General features: G+C 39.1%; 1 pseudogene; it reads left to right on the plus strand.

Annotated features, from left to right (window-relative positions):
* LOC121924273 overlaps positions 1 to 6,866 on the plus strand; it is an 11,976-nt pseudogene extending 5,110 nt beyond the window's left edge.
* Positions 6,867 to 7,913: the final 1,047 nt, after the last annotated feature.

A 7,913-nucleotide genomic window follows, 5' to 3' on the forward strand; every position in this document is an offset into this window, starting at 1 on the left:
CTATCTATCTATCTATCTATCTATCTATCTATCTATCTATCTATCTATCTAAACTAATTTATATCCTGCCTTTCTACCAGCTTACAGAAAGATAACATACAAGTTAAAACAAAGTACAGTTAAAGATGAATGTGTGTCTCTGTGTCTTCAAGTCACCTGTTGAATTTATGGTGACCACTTGAATGTTACAGGATTTTGTACAGCTAAAAAAACTTTAATACAATTAAAACAGCAACAACCAGACATCAGTTCTATTAAATCACATTTAAAACATAATAAAGAGATGCAACCACAGCAGCCCTATTAAAAGCTTCTGCTACATCCACTTAAGAGCCAAAGTCTAAATAAAAAGGTCTTTGCCTGCCTGCAGAAAGAAGACAAAGAGGAAGCCAACAGAACCACCTCTGGCAGAGAATTCCTAATTAGGTCAGAAAAGTACACATAATGTATGCAATAATACCCCAATACCTGTACAGCAAATCTTCTATAAGCCAGTATAAAGGTAAAGGTAAAAGTATTCCCCTTTGACAAGGTTATCATGTTGTGTCCGACTGTTTCCATTAGTAAACGGAAGAGCCAGCATTGTCAAAGATTACTCTTTGACCATGTGGCCAGCATGACTGCACACACACACTTACTTCCTTACCAAAGTGGTACCTATTCATCTACTTGCAGTTTTATGCTTTAAATTGCTAGGCTGGCAGAAGCTGGGACTAGTGACAGGAGCTCACTCTGTCATGTGGCTCTTGGTTGGGTCTCAAACTGCTAACCTTACAATCATCAGAGTCAGCACCTTAACCGCTGAGCCACAGCATCCTTCTACCCATTGCCACTCCATTTATTTGTAAATAAAATGATTGTCACATTTGACATACTGACGTACTGTCAATAAAAGTCTTCCTGTTACATAATATTGAGAAGTAATTTTGAGGAAGTAAAAATATGAGCACTTTTCTGTAACAGTTTATTTATCTGTATAATGTATTCCATACGCCATTTTCCTCCTAGTTTTTCTACTAAATAGGACTGTGAAGAAGAGGGAACAAGGGGGGGGGGAATTCTGAATTTTTCCATCACCCATCTCTGCACCTTCTCTTTGCTTTTTTCAAAGCTTCCCGCTGAGAAAGTTGTAAATGCCACCCAGGAGTTCTGTGTCCTGGGGATAAAAGCCAGCTCACCTGGCATTTATTTTCATTGTTGTTTTTTTTAAAACTTATCTGTAAAGAGAAAGTATTTTCTTTTTCTTTCAGGGCCCAGTGACTTTTGAGGATGTTGCCGTGTATTTTACAGAGGAGGAATGGGCTCTGCTGGATGCTCAGCAAAAGGCTCTTCATGGGGAAGTCATGGAGGAGACCTGGAGGCTCGTGGCTTCCCTGGGTAAGGCTCCTTCTTTCCCTGGTTGATAATGGCAGGTTACGAATACAACAGTGCAAGTTGTGGATAGTTTTATATTTTATTGTATTGAATTAACGCCTTTCTTTTCTCCTGGCAAGGAACTTAAACTTGTTTAAAAAACAAAATTAAAACGTAGTACAGCTAAAATTGTTTTTGCATAAGTTTTTTTAAAACATTATTCATTTGTTATTTATTTATTGAATTTATATCCTGTCTTCCTTCCAAGATGGGAATCAAGGTACATTTTTATAACTTAAAACTGGCAACTGAAAGTGAATCTATAATTACACATTTCATTTTTCTAACATAAATGAAATTGAAAACAGAATGATAGGGTTGCCATAAGTCAGAAACAACTTGAAGGCACACAGCAAGAACAGTGATTAACTAAAATAATTTGTCTTCTTTTTTCTTTGTTACTACCTTTCCACCTATTAAACTTCCTGACAGTAAGGGCTGTTCAACAGTGGAACACACTCCCTCAGAGGGTGGTGGAGTCTCCTTTGGAGGTCTTTAAACAGAGGTTGGATGGCCATCTGTCATGGATGCTTTGATTGAGTTCCTACACGGCAAGGAGTTGGACTGGATAGCCCTTGGGGTCTCTTCCAACTCTGTGATTCTGTCTTACTTAATTTATACCTTGTCTTTCTCCCAGTTTACAACAAAACAGTTTAAATTAAATTAAACAAAATTAAAACAAAGTAGATCTAATCCTATGTGATCCTATTATAAAGTCAGTCTCCCTGAGTTCAGTGGGACATGTTCTTAGGGTAGTGTGCCTGAACGTTAGGCCTAACTGGATTGGGCTCCAACCTCCAGGATTGAGGTTGAATCCAGGGCAAACAGGACACAGCACAGCAATCAAAAATACATTTTACAATTGGGGAAAGGCTGTATTTATAAAGCTGTTTTTGAATAGTTTTTGAGATCTATTACTCTATGTCAGGCCAGCCTACCTCACAGGTTTGTTATGTGAATAAACGGCAAATTGTTTTCAGTAGCTGTTTTTTAAATAGTGAATTTTAAAACTGTTTTAGGGGAAACCTTTTTTCTTTTTATTCCTCTCTTTGATTGGGATAGTGTGGTTTTTAAAAGGCAATAAACAAAGTCTTTAAATTAATAAATAAATTGTTCCATTTAGCCACACAGCAATCCTATGATGAAGGTGGTTGTAAAGAGAATAATTGGACCAAGGCAACACAGAGAGATTCTTGTTTGAACTTGGTGTGTACCCAAATCTCCATGTTGTCATGGAGTTCTGTATTATTTCTCATCTAGCAAAATATAAGTTTAATGAAGCTAGTTTTTGTGGGTTTTTCATGCTATGTGGCTTTGTTCTTGAAGAGCTTATTCCTGTTATTCCAGAACACAGCCACATAGCCCGAAAAACCCACAAAAAAACCATGGAAGCTTTCGACTTCACCTTTTTTTTTGGGTAGATTTATATTGTGTAAAAAGAACAAGAATCAAAAGACACCAACAACTACAAGAAGAAGAAACAGGAAAAATAAGAACAAAAACATATACACATTTACATATTGACATATCTACTTTGATTTCTCTAAACAAGACAACACATATCTTTACAATTACACAACATTTATCTGGTCAAGACTGTTGTTAATTGAAACTTTTCTCTAAACCAATATTTTCTAGTTTCTTGTTGTTTGCTTTTAAATCTGTTCTTCTGAACTTCCTGACATACCTTTTTATCTCTACAGTTTTATTGACTCATTGTCTGTAATTTATTTCTTATCTTTTCATTTATTTTACAGTCCTCTACATGAATTTCCATCTCTTTTTCTTCCCAAACTCATAAAGACATACCCATTCGTCTAGGTTTTCTTTACCTCTTAATTTTGCTGTAAGTAAGTCCATGTTCATTGCTTATCTTATTCCTCTCCTGTTGGGGTTTGATCAGTTTCCAAGTATTGTGCGTATAATATCCTAGCGGTGGTAATCATATATAGGATTATATGACCATGCTTTTTCTCTATTTTTTCATCTAATCTATTAATCATGTTCAGTAAAAAGATCTGTGGATCCAGTGTTAGTTCTATCTGAAGTATCTCTTTTATTAATTTAAATATATTTTTCCAATAGAATCAAAGAGTTGGAAGAGACCGCAAGGGTCATCCAGTCCAACCCCCCTGCCAAGCAGGGAATCTCAATCAAAGCATCCCCGATAGATGGCCATCCAGCCTCTGCTTAAAGACCTCCAAAGAAGGAGACTCCGCCACTCTCTGTTGAGGGAGTGTGTTCCACTGTCAAAACAGCCCTTACTGTCAGGAAGTTCCTCCTAATGTTGAGGTGGAATCTCTTTTCCTGTAACTTCCATCCATTGTTCCGGGTCCTAGTCTCTGGAGCAGCAGAAAACAAGCTTGCTCCCTTCTCAATATGACATCCTTTCAAGTATTTAAACAGGGCTATCATATCACCTCTTAACCTTCTTTTCTCCAGGCTAAACATCCCCATCTCCCTAAGTCGTTCCTCATAGGGCAAGGTTTCCAGACCCTTCACCACTTTAGTCACCCTCCTTTGGACACGCTCCAGTTTCTCAACATCCTTTTTAAATTGTGCTTTTTGGCAGTTCACATTAATGAAGTTATTTCTATAACAAAATATTAACAAAGTTTTCTTTCTTGTATACCATACCAGCCATCTCCTTACTGCAGGCTAGACAGATTTTCTGGAAAGGAGAAACACTACCTCTGGGATCTGGCTGGGGCTTTATATAAGATTGTCACATGCACTTACGTGACTTTACCAGACTTCAAAGACCTATGTCCCTGGTTTTGGGAGTTCCCAAACTCACTTTCAACTCTTTGTAAAAACAAAAGTGTGTAATATCCAGGTATATGTCAGTTAACAAAGTAGTTGCATTCCTGGGCTTTACTTTTTCAAGATAACCTTTCGTACCAGAGGTACCATTGTTGAAGTTGTTTCTGACTTATGGTGACCCTAAGAGTGGGGTGGGGTTTTCTTGGAAAGGTTTGTTCAGAGGATATTTGACATTGCCTTCCCCTGTGGTTGAGAGCATGTGACCTGCCTAAGGTCACCTAGTGCATTTCAGGACCAAGCTGGGAATCGAACCTTGGTCTCCAGAATCATCGTCCAACACTCAAACAACTACACCAGGCTGGCTTCCATGTGGATGCATCTGCCTTCTAAGAATTTTCCACTTTAAGCACTGGAATTGACTGGGTATTATTTGCCACCATTGTATAAGTTATTTGCAAAAGCAAGGCATTGCAATAGAAATATTATATTCTGATTAAGTTAAAAGTGACCATTTTGTAATGTCCATAAGCCATTATGGTTAAATGAAGTCCATACATAGTTTTTGTGCGTTTTTCAGGCTATGTGGCCATATTCTAGAAGAGTTTGTTCCTGACGTTTCACCAGCATCTTTGGCTGGCATCTTCAGAGAATGCTGGCCTTGAAGAGAGTTGGGTATCTCTGTATTGAATAGATATATTCCCTGAAGATGCCAGCCACAGATGCAGGTGAAATGTCAGGAATAAACTCTTCTAGAACATGGCCACATAGCCCGAAAACCCCACAAAAACTATGGAGGCCGGCCATTAAAGCCTTCAACTTTATGAAAGTTATATAAGATCAGTATTCTGAGCTACATAAATGCAGGTATTGTATTTAGGTCCCCATGATCTCACAGAGTTCTGTGTTATTCCAGTTGCCGGTTAATGCAAGTCAGCAATGAGGTCTGCCTTTTCTCTGAGGATTTTATTCGCCTTTCTTCAGTGATCTGTGATTCCTTTTAAGTCAGTCTCATCACAGGTTCCCTTTTCATTCCAACAGATTATCATTATGAAACCTGGTTTATGGGAGAACTACGAGAGGATTCACAAGAACAGAAAAGAACTGATTCTGGAATTCACACTGATGAGAGGCCATTTAAGTGTTTGAAGTGTGGAAAGAATTTCAGGTTGAGCACAGACCTCTCTTCTCATCTAAGAGTTCACTCAGGGGATGAGAAACCATATAAATGCTTGGAGTGTGGAAAGGACTTCAGTGTGAGAAAGAACTTCACTATCCATCAAAGAATCCACACAGGGGAAACCCCCTATAAATGTATGTTGTGTGGAAAGGCTTTCAATCAGAAGTCAAATTTTAGGAAACATCAGAGAATCCACACAGGAGAGAAACCATATCAGTGTCTGGAGTGTGGAAAGTTGTTCCATCAGAACAAACACCTCAGTATGCATCAAAAAACTCATACTGGGGAAAAACCATATAAATGCTTGGAGTGTGGAAAGGACTTCCGTGTAAGAAAAAACCTCACTACTCATCAAAGAATCCATACAGGAGAGAGACCCTATAAATGTATGGTGTGTGAAAAGGCTTTCAATCAGAGGACAAATCTCAGGAAACATGAGAGAATCCACACAGGGGAGAAACCTTATAAATGTCTGGAGTGTGGAAAGAGGTTCCATCTGAACAAACACCTCAGTACGCATCAGAAAATTCATACTGGGGAAAAACCATATAAATGCTTGGAGTGTGGAAAGGGTTTTGCTAGAAAGAAAGGCCTCATTGCTCATCAGAGTGCTCACACAGGGGAGAAACCATATGTATGCATGGTGTGTGGGAAAGGTTTCACTTTGAGTGGAAGCTTAAGCAGACATCAACAAATCCATTCTGAGGAAAAAAACGTTTAAATGTCTAGAGTGTGGAAAGTCATTCAGTCAGAACAATCAGCTCAGTACACATCAAAAAACCCATACTGGCGAAAAACCATATAAATGCTTGGAGTGTGGAAAGGGCTTCCATGTGAGAAATTACCTCACCATTCACCAAATAATCCACACAGGGGAGAAACCCTACAAATGTATGGTGTGTGGAAAGGCTTTCAATCAGGGAACAAATCTCAAGAAACACGAGAGAATCCATATGGGTGAGAAACCGTATAAATGTCTGGAGTGTGGCAAGAGTTTCACTAGAAGGAGAGGCCTCATTGCTCATCAGAATGCTCACACAAGGGAGAAACCATATGGATTCATAGAGTATGGAAACGGTTTCATTTTGAATGGAAGCCTAAGCCAACATCAAAAGACGCACACTGAGGGAAGAACCATAGCAGTGCTTGGAGCTTCATTTGAACACAACCCTTGAACCCAACATCAGGCAATCCACAGCAGGAAGAAATTGTATCAGTGCTTGGGAGGGTGGAAAGAGCTTTAGTGTAAAGAAATGCACTTGTAACTAAAAAATCATGATGGGTTGAAACAATATAAATATTTATTATGAGCCAAGAGATTCTATATTAAATGCACACCTCACATCTCATCAGACATGGGGGGAAACTAGAAATGTGGTTACCACATGCAATGATGCAAAGATTTGATGGATGATTAATCCACATTTTACAAAGTCCACCCTGTGAAAAAGAATACTGTTCAAGGGACCATATCGGTGTGAGCAAGAAGACAACAATAAAACTTTAAAAGTTGTTTTATTTTTCCTCTTACATTACAAATCTATGAGGAAGAATGGCTTAACGTCATGCCTAATTCCAGACTGTGAAAGCAGTCTTTGGGCTTGGCTACATAGGACCCAGTTCCGCCCCCCCATACCTAACATCGTCCTGTCCAAATAATGCAAGGCCAAAGGCCCAATTCTGCTATGGACAGACTTCACATGGAACTGGGAGTTCCACAGGGAATCTGGGCCATATCTCTGTAAAACCGCATTTAAAGAAAACCCTCACTATTTGCTCCAGATTTTTACAGAAAATCCAGAGTGATGCTAGGTAAGTGTTTACAACACGTGCTGCCTGGCATCGCTATTGTCAGTGCAAGTCGCTGCTCAGGTCAGAATGTGATTGATGCTGGGCACCACATTTTTGGCCTCGGACTGGCTTACTCTGGTACCAGTGATGCCAGACAGCACAGTGGGAAGTATGTGTAAACAGCAGCCCGGCTTCACTCTGGAGTGCCAAGGGAATGGAGGGAATTTGGGGCAACCTCTGAGCCAGAATACTTGGGAAGTAGACCAGAATATTCCAGATAGATTCAAGAGCCCTAGTGTCTTCTTTTGCCAACTAGTCTTAATAATATTAACTTCTTAAAGATTTAAAGCAGACCATACATTTATCTGGAGACTTTTGATTGTCAAGGCTATTATGTCATATACCATTGACAGTCAAGTTTGTGAAGATCTTTAACATGTCCTGTTTCCTCCAAATTCACCCTTTTCATACTCTCTTAAGAGTTTGGTAGAGGAATTACAGGGTCCATCACTTTCTTCATAACATTCCTTCAACCCCTCTCCCTTTTCTCATATTTTTTGTTGGAGATGTTTCTTCATTCCAAAATGAAATTTATTATAAAGATACAGTATGATAAAATAAAATGTAAAAGGGGTTCCAGTGTGGGGCTTAGGTGTTGGCTGGGGCTCTGGAAGACCAGGGTTCAAATCTCTGCTCAGCCATGGAAAACCACTGGTGGGCCAAGGCATAGTAAACAGCAGCTGCCTCTAGGAATCCTTTACTTTGTTAT

This window comes from Sceloporus undulatus, chromosome 2 (genome assembly GCF_019175285.1).
Source record: "Sceloporus undulatus isolate JIND9_A2432 ecotype Alabama chromosome 2, SceUnd_v1.1, whole genome shotgun sequence".
NCBI classification, from domain to species: Eukaryota; Metazoa; Chordata; class Lepidosauria; order Squamata; family Phrynosomatidae; genus Sceloporus; species Sceloporus undulatus.